The sequence below is a fragment of the Anarhichas minor genome, unplaced genomic scaffold (genome assembly GCF_050575085.1).
Source record: "Anarhichas minor isolate MPS153535 unplaced genomic scaffold, ASM5057508v1 ptg000003l, whole genome shotgun sequence".
NCBI lineage: Eukaryota > Metazoa > Chordata > Actinopteri > Perciformes > Anarhichadidae > Anarhichas > Anarhichas minor.
This window is the reverse complement of record NW_027466449.1, coordinates 4,460,732-4,474,696: the sequence shown is the minus strand read 5'-3', so window position 1 is coordinate 4,474,696 and position 13,965 is coordinate 4,460,732. Positions and strand designations below refer to the sequence as shown.

Sequence of the window (13,965 nt, the reverse complement as noted above, 5' to 3'; positions counted from 1 at the left end):
ACCCATAGGAAACAATGGGCTAGGACCCTGAAATTTTCACAGTCAATCGACCTTTGGCCAGAGATCAAGTGGTATGAAAATCAATCGGTAATTCCAAACACTTTTCCCATAGTGAACTATGGATTTTTGACCTAATTCGGCCTAATTACCCATAGGAAACAATGGGCTAGGACCCTGAAATTTTCACAGTCAATCGACCTTTGGCCAGAGATCAAGTGGTATGAAAATCAATTGGTAATTCCAAACACTTTTCCCATAGTGAACTATGGATTTTTTACCCAATTCGGCCTACATACCCATAGAAAACAATGGGCTAGGACCCTGAAACTTTCACAGTCATTCCACCTTTTCCCACAGATTAAATGGTGCGAAAAGTTGAAAATTGACTGTTTATTTCACCCAACAGAAAGGATTCTAACCCAATGGTACTTATGATCCGAAATGGCCTTCACCAGTCTTTTCTCTCAATTTTTACACTTTAAATCAAAGTAGAAATTTGAATCCTTTTCCTGTTTAAAGAGGGGCTAGTGAATATGAATTCCCCCAAATTTTACGGTCGTAGCTGCAAGTTAAGGTACCCAAACACAGCCCCAAAGGTCAAAATTGAGGCATATAGCCTTATTTTTCGGCTTTTTTTGGCAAGTGAGAAACGGGCCATTAAATCTTAGTGAAAGGTTGAAACTGCCTGAATTTTGTATTAATCATTCCCCTGTGATAACGTAATGCAGGATCTAAAGCAAGATCTCTGCAGACCCTTGGGAAAGCTAACTTCTGTTAGCAGCATGCTAATGACTTGAATCCAATTGAGCCTTTAAGAGGGTCCTCTTTTGTCCATCATATGTGAATATTAGGACAATAAGCCATTTACAAGTGTTTTCAAATGCACCCAACAGAGATGATTCGAACCAGATGGCACCAGTTTTCACCAGTCTTTTCTCTAACTTTTTATACTCTAAATCAGGGTAGAGATTTGACTCCTTTTCTCCTTCAAAGAGGGGCTCGTCACCATTACCTACCTATAATCTGGACTTCGTAGCTGCAAGTTAAGGTCCCCAAAAACAGCCCCAAAGGGCTTAATTGATGCCTTATTCCCTGAGTGGATTTTTTGACATATGCAAGAATGGCCATAATCTCTCAAATATGGGTCCCAGAACCCACAGATTCTGGACACACATTGTGGACTAGGCCTACAATGAGGTCACCTGAACAGAATTCCTCTAGATTATCTAGAAAAGATTTTTGCCTGTATGACACTCAGACCTCAGCATGGTGTACACGTCCTTAAGGCGTACACCCTGTTGTACTCTTGGTGAGATCAGACCAACTTTTACTTCTAAAGATGTCAGAGCCCTGCTTTTTTAATATGTTGTAGACTTGTTTGAAAACTCCAGAGTTACCTCTTCTTGTGGACAGTCGTAAACGCATACGTTTAGAAACGATGACATAAACACCCACGTTGTCTTTACTAGCAGCTGTTGTTCAGTTAAAGTCTGCATTTCTGCAGAGGAAGCAGCTGTTATTGGAGCGATTAGCGAGCAGCGTGTCCAGCGACGTTAGCAGACCTACGGAGCAGCCCCGTCTGAAGTCACGTTAACCTAATTCATGATATAGATTAGACCACATGGGATCACCTTTCGGTTTGTTTTTTTCCACATGGAACTATACATTCTGCCATTTCTCCTCGACTCTTTCCGCTTTGAGTCACTCAGCAGTGATTGTCAGAGCTAGCTGCACCACAAACAAACAGTCGGTTTGGACACCTGCATTTACTTTGACAGTCTTTTATGTTACAAACACTGAAGCGCATTCAAAAAACATTTGTTTTTTTGTCGATCATTACAGGCTTACATTTATGATTGTATTCAGAGCTGAACTCAAAACATTCGAGGCTTAAGACCTGGCAAAATGATCTTGCTACGCCACTGGTACACGCAGGAAATATTGTCTAACTCGTGCACGCAGTGTCTCATGGTCACAGAAAGCACGGCCGCGGCAACTAGAGTCCTGCTAGTACCCTCGACGTGCGTGAAGGTGCGAGGGCCCGATCAATGTTGCTTGCATTCATTATTTGTAAAAAAGACATTTTGTCAAGGTTAAATGCACTAACCATTGTGCTGTTTTTGTAAATACACTATAATATATAAAATATAACACTGCAGTTTTTGCAGGTACTATTAGTAAAAAGAAATACATTTTGTCACGGTTAAATGTACGAACCATTGTGCTAATAATGTAAATATACCATAAGATAAATTTGAAGGCCAACACTGTAATTTTTGAAAGACATTGTCAGTTTCAACAGTCAGAACTAATATTTAACCAACAAACAAAACAATAAGTGCTAGATGCAAACTAGTCTGCTTATTCAAAGCAGTAGAGAGTAACCTTCCATACGTTTTCCTTGTTTTGTAATCCTTTTTTGCAGAGCATAAGTTGCATCTCACCCCTCACCCCATCCCCCACCTCTCTTTTGATCTCTGTTGGTTAGTATTTTGTAACATTGCAGGTGCTTGCAGGTGCAGATCTCGCGACAGTTTCAAGGCACCCTGTGACATCTATTCCTAATGTGTGTGCAGTGCACCCTATATGATCATACTGTTTCACTGTTTAGCGATTCCCTCATGACACTTTAAGACCAACAGGTGCCTGTCTCAGTGAATAACCTGACCAAATGTGGTGGGAACACAGAGAGACAGACAGACAGAGAGAGAGAGAGAGAGTGAGAGAGAGAGAGAGAGGGACGGACGGACGGAGGCGGCAGTGATCAGACCTACACAACAATTTAAAAAAAGCAACGGTTGGAGGCTGAACTTTTGAACTCATTTCAGCGCCTTTTCTGCGCGCTCAGGCAGCACGTTACTGATGATCAACGGCCTGACTCCTGGAAACACAACACTTCTTCTGAAGGTAAGCATGTCAGCTAGCTAACGTTACATTTGAATTTGAGGCTTTGTTTTCTGCAGTTTTGTGTCGCCCTTGCAAAAACGAGTCATTCAACGTTAATAGTAAGTTCACTTAGCTATCTAAATGAGTTGAGAGTTTACTTTTCGTGGATGTAACATGGGTTATGGGTTTCTGTGTTAAACATTAGCTAGCTTACTTTACCAAAGGTTTGCTAGGAAAATGTTTAGTTGTCATTTCTGTGGCAAGTCAGTTAAAGCTAAAACATCGAGGGGTTATGTGCTTCATTGCAAACTTCATAGTGATGAACCACGTTGTTTATTTAAGTGCGTTGAAGCTGGTTGCAAGCAGACCTTTGTTAGATATGGAGCTATAAGGCTCATTTCTACCAGAGGCATAATGGTAACCTATCAGCTAACGTTACAGCTAAGCTAACGTTACTGTTGGGACGGCTGTTAACTTTACCGCTTATAAACTGTCTGTTAACGTTACCGCTTATAAACTGTCTGTTAACGTTACTGCTCATAAATGTGCTATGTCTGTTAACGTTACCGCTCATAAGTGCGCCATGTCTGTTAACGTTACCGCTCATAAATGGCTATGGCGTTATTTGAAAGCACATGTCCAGACACAAAGTAGCTAATTATTAAAGTGAGTGGATGGTCAAATGTTTTCACGGTCAGATCTTCATTTACTGCCCACATGCCACGGAGACACAAATAGCAGACAGCAGTATTAGTGACATGTACAGAGAATCTGCTTCTCCTCAGTCATCAGCTGTTCCAACTGAATCACATGACTGTGGCCCTCACCTGCATGACTCAGAAAATGTTATAGAGACCAGCACAGATAAAGGTGATATGGATATTTCTGAAAACTTCAGTGATCTTTTTCTCTGTTTATTCTACTTGAAATTGCAGGGACAGTTTCTACTACCTGCTTGGACCAAACTAACTTCACTGTTTAAAAATGACACACCAATATCAGATGAGGACATCAGCAAAGTTTGTGAGTCTTTGAGAATTTGATCTTTTCTCTGCATGTCATAGAGGGCCAATGAGGACAGCATACTCAAGAGCTCAGTCTTTCAAAAAAGGGTTCAACTATGTGGAGCCTAAGAAAATGTTTTTAGGACGAGATGAGAACAGGACTGATATGTTTTCATATTATGTGCCTGTGAAAGAGACTTTAACCCTTTAGGCTCTGCAAAGACAATACATAAAATATTAGCTGTCTATGTATCTGATGATAATTTGCCAGTTCATGTAAGGTCTGACACAAACCACATGTCACTTGTTTTATTGTGTAGAGAGAAAGATTTCAAAACATTTGTGTTCTCTGAATTACTAACAGACTTGAAGGATTTGGAGGAGAACGGGATCGTAGTATCAGATGAAACAGTAGTCAAAATAACCTTATATTGCATTGCAGGACATAATTTGGGCTCTCATGGCATTGGTGCCTTCACTGAAAATTTCAGTCACTCGCAATATTTCTGTAGGTACTGCCTAATAATCCGATCTGAATTTCAGGGTGACGATCCAAATCTGTGCGGAGCAGAGCGCACCATTGACAGCTACAACTCTGCTGTTGATCGCCTCCAGACCCAAGATAAACCAGATGTGGAAGGAGTAAAGTTCAAGTCAGTATTCAATTCTTTGAAATACTTGAATGTCTGTCAAAAGAAAGACAATTTGTTCCAGTGCTTTTGTGAAACTTCTAGGTCGAAGGCAGGTGGCATTGCTAAGAAGAATCTCCTTTAAAGTAAGTAAATTGTACACATATCTAACAAATATCTGAACATTTTAATTGGTACAAGAGCAGTTTGTGCAGATAATTAAGACAATTTACTCTAATCTTGCAACATTGAATTAATTTGCTCCTGCCACCTTTCAGACATTGCATTCAAACTCTAGTGGTTGTGGACTTGGATGGGAACAACTTGCTGGCTTTTATGACAACCAGGAAAACGGTGGGATTTTAATCCATTTAAATGCCCAAAGCAAGCAGTTGTTTTTTTTACTTTTAAAGATGATTTTTTTGTCATTCGTGTTTTATTGGACAGCAGAAGTAGAGAGACAGGGACCACAGTGGAGTGAGAGGGGATGATCTGCAACACATGGCCCAACGGGAATCAAACCTTTGTTGCTGCGATAACAATATGTGGTACGGGCTAAACCAGGTGAGGCACTGTTTTTATTTTTGAGTGTGAATTTAGCCATTTCATTTTAATTTGCAACCTTTGCATTGAAAAGAGTAAAAGTTGATGCTTGACATGATTTCATCTTTCACTTAAGAGGATGTATGTCCACCCCTTGTCTTTTTTCTCTTTATTCTTTCTTTCAGGTGTGATTACGACTACCAGCGGTTGTACTTCAGATGGACCTCATCACCCTCTTTGCTGTCCTACTAGTGTAACCTTATGATCGGATACATACAAGTGTTGTCAAGGATAAACAGAGGTAAGTTGTTGTAAAGTTCAATGTATGTTCATTTAACAAGAGAAGGCTTTAGGGTCTTCTATTTTTGTAAGCACTGTTTAGCCATTTCATGTTCAAACAGTGTATGCATGTATTGTTGATGTTAAGTACTGCATAAAACTAGGCATTTCATGATCCAATGTGATTTTAACTTCTTGCCAGAATAACCTTTTTTGACATACTGTGAATTTATTTTGACTTTATTGACATACCATACGTATTATGGCTATTTCTTATTCATGAATCATATTTGTAGCTTGACCGTTTTATGAAATCTTTAACCCTACTCTTTGTTTACCCTTTGGTAAGTTTGTTCTGTTTTACCCTCTTTAATGTTTTGTGTTTTTATAGTTTGATTGTTTTTTGTGTGAAGTATGAGAACCATTTTGCAACTGTGTAAGTGCTATATAAAGTTATATTATTGGTGATGTTACTGTTATTATTATTGTTAGTATTGTTAATGTTTTCTATGTTGTCTTTTTTTCTGGCTGGAAGATCATGCTAGCCCACAGCGAACACCAGATTGACTTGTGAGTCTTCAAGCAGAAATTATGACAACACCTGCCTAAAGTTCCAGTTTCCTGAACAGCATACCCTGTCTGTATGAGACTCTGTCCCACCTGTCTTCAGTCAAGTCTGGACCCAATGACTCAGACACCAGTCTTGTCAAGGCTAATTAGAGGTAAGCAGTGCGATAGGTGCAACTCAAACTTCACTCAATCAATCATCCTCAGGTGCACGGTCTGAGCCAACCGCTTCATGCAAACATAGATGAAACCACTGGAATATAGTTTTGTATTAGTACTATTTGTTTTTTAGTGCTCTGAACTGATATCCCCCTTACATTACGTTTCACGTAGCAGTAAAATGTCATTAATTCTGTGTACTATCTTTCCAAAATCCACCCAAAAGGGGTTTGCACCTGTGTCTTTGCACCCAAGTGGGCCCTACAGTGCACTCTTATGTTTATTTGATGGTAAATGCTGGGGGTCATTGTTTCCTATTGAACTGGGTCTCCGCCATACAGTTTGATTTTTGTTAACGAGAAGGCAGTTATATTAGCTATTGTACACTGAATAGCTCAGTTATTCAAATGCAATACAACTCAACAACAGGATACAGCTTACTGTATTCTAGTTTCTCTATTTATTTTGCAACAGTAATGTAATTGATTTTAGAGATATTTAAAAGGTCTTAAAAGTCATTGAATTAAAAAAATTAAAACAAAAAATGTAGAATTGATGGAATTAATAAGATGTGCAGATACCCTGGTTGTATCAAACATGATGATTGTCTTTACACTGTGTGCACAATTAAAAGGCAAGTTGTATTTTTGAGTATTAATTGTATTGAACAACTACAGAGCTCTCGGTCAATCCAAAATGTTATAAACCTCAAACCTGAATATTTAATAAAGTAAAAGTGAGGTTTTGGCTTTCTTAGGAGAATATATATGTGTGCACAATTATTATGCAACTAAATGAAAAATGTTCCCATCTCACTTGTTTATTTTTATCTGTTAAAGTGAGAATAATAAACAAACAACTCAAAATTTACAAATAAACGTTATTGATATTTAAAAAAAATAAAATAATCTGTGACACTATTATTTTTTATTAAGTATAAAGTGCTGGTTTCTTCTAGGTCATTGGAGCTCAGTTTAACAGCAGAAGGCAGTAAATGTTTCTGTAGGCATCATGTTGAAGCACTGCATCAATCTAACTTTGCCTTTGTTTCTGTTTTTGGGTGCAGAGAGGATCATTCCAGTCCACAGTGAATACCTGATGGTCAACATACGAGTCCTCAAGCAGAACTGGTGAAAATACACGCTTCATGTTCCAGCTTCCTGAACTTCATGTCCATGTGAGACGCTATACCATGTTGAGTGCCCTCTTCAGTCAAGTCTGGACTCAGTGACTCATTACTCTTGATCAACTCAGGGCAAGTGGCTAATCCTTTCATGTTTATTCATGGTTATCCTTCATATATATATGGACACATGCTGTTTCTTCAAGATCTCAACACTGCTTTGTGAGTATATTGTACAAGATATTGTATCAGTTCAACCTGTTTTTCACAGAGAATGTTAGTTTCTTAAGGTATATCAATGATGGTCTGTACCTTGATTTACAATCTGCTTTATTTGATATTTCCTTTGTAATTTACAATAATCAGAAGTTGACTGAAATCTATGCCAACCAATTGTATTACGTTCTATGTTGTACCGTATTTTTGTACCGTGATGTCTTATACATTGTCACTATATTTTTTACGGTAAAGTTCTGGCAACCACAGCTGCCGGTAATTTACCGTTAAGTTGCATTTTTCAATAAAATGCCGTAATGTATCATACAGTTGTACTGTGTTTTTTACTGAGAAAAACTGTAATTAGCTTCACAATATAGTTGCTGTTTATAAGGTTATTTACCGTAAACACGTTTATAACATGGCTGTTATTTCTAAAGCAAATTACCGTAAACAGGTTTATGAAATCTGTTTTTTTTATAGTAATTTACCGTAAACAAAAAACAGTTCTCAACTGTGAAATCTACGGTTGCAAAAATAATATACCGTGATGTATTATACATTCTCACTTCATTTTTTACGGTGAAGTTCTGGCAACCACAGCTGCCAGTAATTTACCGTTAAATTGCATATTACCGTAAACAGGTTTATGAAATCTCTTATTTTTTATAGTAATTTACCGTAAACCAAAAACAGTTCTCAACTGTGAAATCTACGGTTGCAAAAAATATATACCGTGATGTATTATACATTCTCACTTTATTTTTTACGGTGAATTTCTGGCAACCACAGCTGCCGGTAATTTACCGTTAAATTGCATATTACCGTAAACAGGTTTATGAAATCTCTTGTTTTTTATAGTAATTTACCGTAAACCAAAAACAGTTCTCAACTGTGAAATCTACGGTTGCAAAAAATATATACCGTGATGTATTATACATTCTCACTTTATTTTTTACGGTGAAGTTCTGGCAACCACAGCTGCCGGTAATTTACCGTTAAATTGCATATTACCTTAAACAGGTTTATGAAATCTCTGTTTTTTATAGTAATTTACCGTAAACAAAAAACTGTTCTCAACTGTGAAATCTACGGTTGCAAAAAAGATATACCGTGATGTATTATACATTCTCACTTTATTTTTTACGGTGAAGTTCTGGCAACCACAGCTGCCGGTAATTTACCGTATATTACACAGAATTTTTTTTACAGTGCAGGGTCTCAGTCACAGCGGTATAGGAGCCACCTCATTCAGGTACATAGACTCTGTAGGTGTGGACTCCACCGTTTGATGAAGTATCCATGGTGACACGGTGTCTGCCCTCCCATTTGGCCCGGACTATAAATAACAGCACTGTTAGCCTTCGGCACCAAAGCTCATTTCTCAACTACTATATGCACACCAACGCAGATACACACACATACACACACACGCCTGCTTTGTCACACATGTGCGCACACACATCCAAACACCTCTCAGCTACCTGTCTCAGCTAATTCATTCATCCACCTCCATAAGATAATGCAGTTGAATCTGAATAAGGTTTCTGTGCAGCGATTGGCTGGTCTTGCCTGGTCTTCTCGCAGAGAACTCTCCTCAAAACAGAGCTCGTTTGTTGCTCCAAACGCATCAGATATTGTTGCTTTGTTGTCTACTTGACTCCCACTCATGCACAACCAGACTAATCTCTGAAAATAAGTGTTCATTTTGTTTGCAATATGTTCAATAGCAACACCCGGGGGAAATGAGATAAACATAATAGCGCGATGTTAACACCGTGTAACAATAAACTGGGAGCACGAGGAAATGCCGGGGAAAGTGGATGTTACAGGCTAAATGTTGACAGCTTGTGTATTCACAAAGATGCTATTTCGTATCGTGGCTGAATGAATGGCGTGTTCTAACCCGCACAGCTCATCAAGCATAACCAGCAGCAATTATTTCCTGGCCTGTTGCAACCAATTAACATTCTCATCATGTTTGGTGTAAAGCTGTCCAGGAGAAAAGCTCAAACTGTAGCTTCTATATGGAGGAAAAACCAAAGTAAAGCTCCAATTATTAGCGTACCAACTCAGAGAGCAATGCACACATAATTAGTTATCCCCCCCCCCCCCCCCCCCCCAATAGGCTAATGGTGCATATTTCTGCAATTACAGTATCCTAGAATTGGCTCTGTGTGTATTTTTGCAGCATTTATTTGCCACCTGAATGAGTGCTAATACAAAATACTAGAGGGTGATAAATCACATGGACCTACTAAGAAGATCACGAAGGAGAATAGTTGCCAGCCTGCAGCCTCATTATCACTTCTGTAGAAGGGCTGCAGTGTTTGGCTCATTTGCAGTCTCTGACTCCCGCAGTTGTGTTTGAATGGCTTTATCCATCCGTCATTGTATCAGCTATCTTATCCTAAATTCAACCAGTCTGTCCCTCATGACCTGAACAGCACGTCCTCCAGTTTCATGGAAACTCTACTGCTAATCTCTGTGACGAAGAAATTCAAAATCCTGTCCAGATTATCGGTCCGTCTGAAGCCTGAGAACGACAGTAATCTCACCGTTTGTGGTTTTCACATCATAGATGGGAAAAGGACTTTGTTTTGACGGATTACTGTCAATTATATTATTATAATTATTATAATCAGGTATACTTATACATACTGGAACTCTGTTTGCAGGTTTGTCATTCTGTGAACAGCCATGCAGGTTCTGGCCAGTGTGGCTGATACTACCCAAAGACACGCTAGAGGGTTTTAAGATCGTGGTGGAATGCGTCTGAGTTTACGGTTCTTATCTTTCTCTCTGATAAGTTCTTTCGCTCACTGCCGAGCTCTGTTCTAACCCCCCTCTAGCACAAGTTCAGCCCCCATTACTCCAAGGACCTGAAGCATGAAATAGGATTGCCAGCATGTGGATGTCAGATTCTGTGATGTTAGAGCGTCGACTACTTGATGGACACTGACTGGCTGGAAGGGAGGGAGTCATGCAGGGAGTGACATCGTCATTTAAATGTCTTTGATGGGAATTAACGGTGACGGCCTCGAGTTCTGTGGACTTCAGGTTGTATTTTGTATAAAAAAAATTCTTCGCTGGTACCGGGGGTCCAGATTTGCAGCTTTTCTTTGTTTTATATGATTGTTAATTGAATATTTAGTTTTGGATGCCATGTCAGACCAAACAAACAATTTAAGCTTTCAGTCATGGAAGCTCCTCGGGTCATTTTCATCCCAAACATTCGCTGGCATGTTAAGAGCTTCAGTGACATGCTTGCCTTGACACTGGTGTGCTCATCAATTCAAGCAATCCATCCCTGTATGTGTTATCCTGAATACCAATACCTCTTCATCACTGTCTCCGTTAATAGGGAATATTAGAGTGTGATTTCTGTGATGGAGTGCCCCAAGGCAAGGTGTGTTTTTTTTCTTCCTTTTTTTCCCCCCGTTTTCATCAGGCGTGACCCTGTCATCTCCTCAGGCGACGCAGGGAGATTGTTCTGCTCATGAGAATTGACTAGCTAATCCAGAGCAAAGCACTCCCAGACAGAGCAGACACTGCCGGCTGCCTTCATCAGTCAGCGCTTAGGCGTTAGTACCGTCATGAGCCACTGATGAATTTGCTATCAATGGTCCATAAAGATGAGTGTGTGCGTGTGTGCGAGACGGAGACAAGACACACTCTGACTTGTATTAATGACTACTGCATCTCATCCAAGATGAAAGACTCTATGAAATACGTTTTGGCAATCTGCCCTGAATGAGGTGTTCAGGATCTGATGTGAAGGTGTGCACACAATTGCTGCCCCTCTGGCTGATTTTCTTTTTTGAACACCTCATTTGTACCCTTGTCGTCGATCACTCCCTCTTTGTCTTTAACACTAAAATAATATTAAATAGCTCAAATCAGAGGCAGCCAGTTGCAACCCAATTAAAAGAACCACATCAGTGCGTTTGCCTTTCATCTACTCATCATGTTTATTTCTTAATGCCGACAGTTTTTAAATGCATTCTAGAGAGTTTTTTGGGGAACACCAATCCAGGGAAGTCTTGGTTTCCATACATTTCTGTACTGTATGAAAATCAATAAGCAGATTCCTTGAAACTAGCTTGAGTTGTGTAGTTCATCACTGTTGGCACAGTGCGTCTGCATTTATCTTTGCAGGTGTTACAGTTGTGTGGTAATGCAGTCTAAGTGCTGATTACCTGAAGTAAATTGACAAACAAATTAGCTGGTGTGGAAATCAGTGGAACTAAAAAGATGCAGTCAAACACAGCACCATCATTTGCTAAATGGTTAATTCACTGCTGTGGTACTTTTAGGAGGCCAAATCTCCCGACAGTATAAGTTGCAGCCAAAGTAGAAAAGTTGAAAAGTGCATCATCATTTGCAATTCAGTTTGTCCAGTGAGGTTTTTTTTGTTTGTCCTGAGGACACAAACAGACTCCCTTAGGAATATAAAGGTCAGATAATGGCTGCTGTTTGCATACATGTCTGCAAAGGGCAAACATTAATCAGTATCATGCATTCAGTAATGTGTGGGTGTGTGCACATACCTATCCGAGTGTGTGTGTGTGTGTGTGTGTGTGTGAGTGTAGCAGAATGTTTCACATGAATGAAAATGTCTTACCATTCTGAGTATTTCTGCTGAGTTTAAATAAGACAGAAAATGTAATAAGTCTTAAGATTGAAAGGTAACGCTCTTGAAATATAATGTACGTCTGTAAAGGCCCACAACACCATTGAGTGCACAGCATGTCAAATACCTCCCTGGGTCAATTTTCTAACATTGAAGATTGTGGATAAATCCATGAAATTCATTGTGCTTCCTGCAGGATTTAATCATTACATGGAAATAGAACCGTGTCAGAGCGGGTGCATTAGCCTGGAGGCTGTCTTGCATGTAGTTTCCTATTAAGTAACACAGCTGATTCTCATGGATTGTCATTTTATAGGAGTCTAGCTGGTAGTGCTGGCTCTGTTGCTCTTTTCTCTGTCACACAGATAGCCGAGTCGTAGATAAGCATGTGCATGTAGGGAGTGAAAAGGGAATATTATTTTACAGATAAATACAATTCATATTGATATAATTATGCAGTACAATATTCCAGTGCTTATTTTATTCAAGTCTTTATTTATGATTTTCTTAGTTACTTACTTTCTTTCACTTTCATCCATGAAAACAGATGACAAATGTTTTGTCTGGTGAATTTCTTTGTTGATTTTTAGGATCATTTTTAGTGGTTAGTGTTCGTGGTTGTTGTTGTAATACTCGTTTCGGCCACAAGAGGCTGAAGTGCACCACTACCCCGTGTTCTAAATAAGACTAAAAGCATTCATGTTTTCGTCCAGGTGAGTTTAAATTGACATAACTTGCTAACACACAATATGCCGTGTGTTTAGAGTGCATGGAACAATTAAAACTCAGCTGTAAAACATGAATGCTTTTAGTCTTATTCAGAACATGGGGTCGTGGTGCACTTCAGCCTCTTGTGGCTGAAATGGATATTACAACAACAAACACCTGGCCACACTTTTTTTTTTCTCCACCCGTTTCACAGATGAGGACAAGAGGTGAGGAACTTAGAAAGATTATCCTGGCAAAACATTTGTCTCACCTGTTCTTAAGTCATAAACACTGGAGAGAACAAACATTTTAGTTTAGACTTAGAAAATGGATCACTAGGAATGTTTTTCTCACTTGTATCTGAGGGCTTCCGTACCTGAGCGTTCTCAAATCAAGGATTTATTTATTCCTAAATATATTCAAAAGGAGTGCCGGCAAGGTTAAAGCTTTTAACCCAACGTGGCATCTCCAGTGTGCTTTAAAAGAGAATCAGTTTGAATTCAAGCAGGGCCATGGCTCAGTTGCCAAGTCCAAAACAAACAAGAGGATGTGGGCTGTATCCTCCCGTCATGAAAGCACTTGCTGCTCAAATTCTTGACCCCGACTGCTCTTTCTTTCCCTTTTTTATTTCACACATTCCTGATTTGGGTTGCTCCTTTGTCCTGAACATCCGTGGTACAAAATGCTCCGCATTCCACATAGACTCATTCATCTTTGCTGGACAAATGATGTCGTAAACCAGCTAATGCTGCACTTCTTTACAGCATTGCCCTGTCAATTAAAAGCAACGTTCTTCATGAGGATGTATGTGTGAAGGAATTGATTATGTTGCACTGTAGCTGGACTTTGTCTTCTGTCTCATGATGTGTTGATTTTGTCAGATGGGTTATTATATTGCAGTATAACAACACATAATGTGTGTCTGCTCTATTATTTATATTATTGTTTAAGAAGCCTGCATACAGTATATGCACCCATCATATAGTATCAGCCATTATCTGCTCTATACTGTGGCCTGTGCTGTATGTCCTCCCTCTGCAAGCTGGCTGAATAAGAATTGTGTGGGAACAATAGGCCCGTTAATTGATTTTGTCTCCAGTAACTGGCAAAAATTGAGCCCCACCCCGTCTTTCCCTCCCACTCACTCTGAAGATGGAGAACCAATCTAAAAATGTCCCTTCTCTAGACACTTACTGTCATTCCCTAACAAATTTCAAC

The 13,965-nt window shown here is 39.4% G+C and overlaps 1 protein-coding gene and 1 long non-coding RNA gene across 4 annotated transcripts in view; both read left to right on the top strand.

Moving 5' to 3' along the window:
* Window positions 1-13,965, top strand: part of LOC142952561 (kazrin-like) — a 112,780-nt gene that overhangs the window by 73,335 nt on the left and 25,480 nt on the right. The gene's annotated exons all lie outside the window — the stretch shown is intronic.
* On the top strand, window positions 77-7,731 carry LOC142952595 (uncharacterized). Of its 2 annotated transcripts, none has more exons than XR_012954693.1 (9): window positions 77-2,907; window positions 3,822-3,909; window positions 4,434-4,543; window positions 4,625-4,665; window positions 4,798-4,873; window positions 4,970-5,083; window positions 5,248-5,363; window positions 5,877-6,063; window positions 7,134-7,731. It is a non-coding gene; the product is annotated as an uncharacterized LOC142952595 (long non-coding RNA). The 2 variants fall into 2 exon arrangements; XR_012954683.1 differs by having other exon boundaries at window positions 4,967-5,083.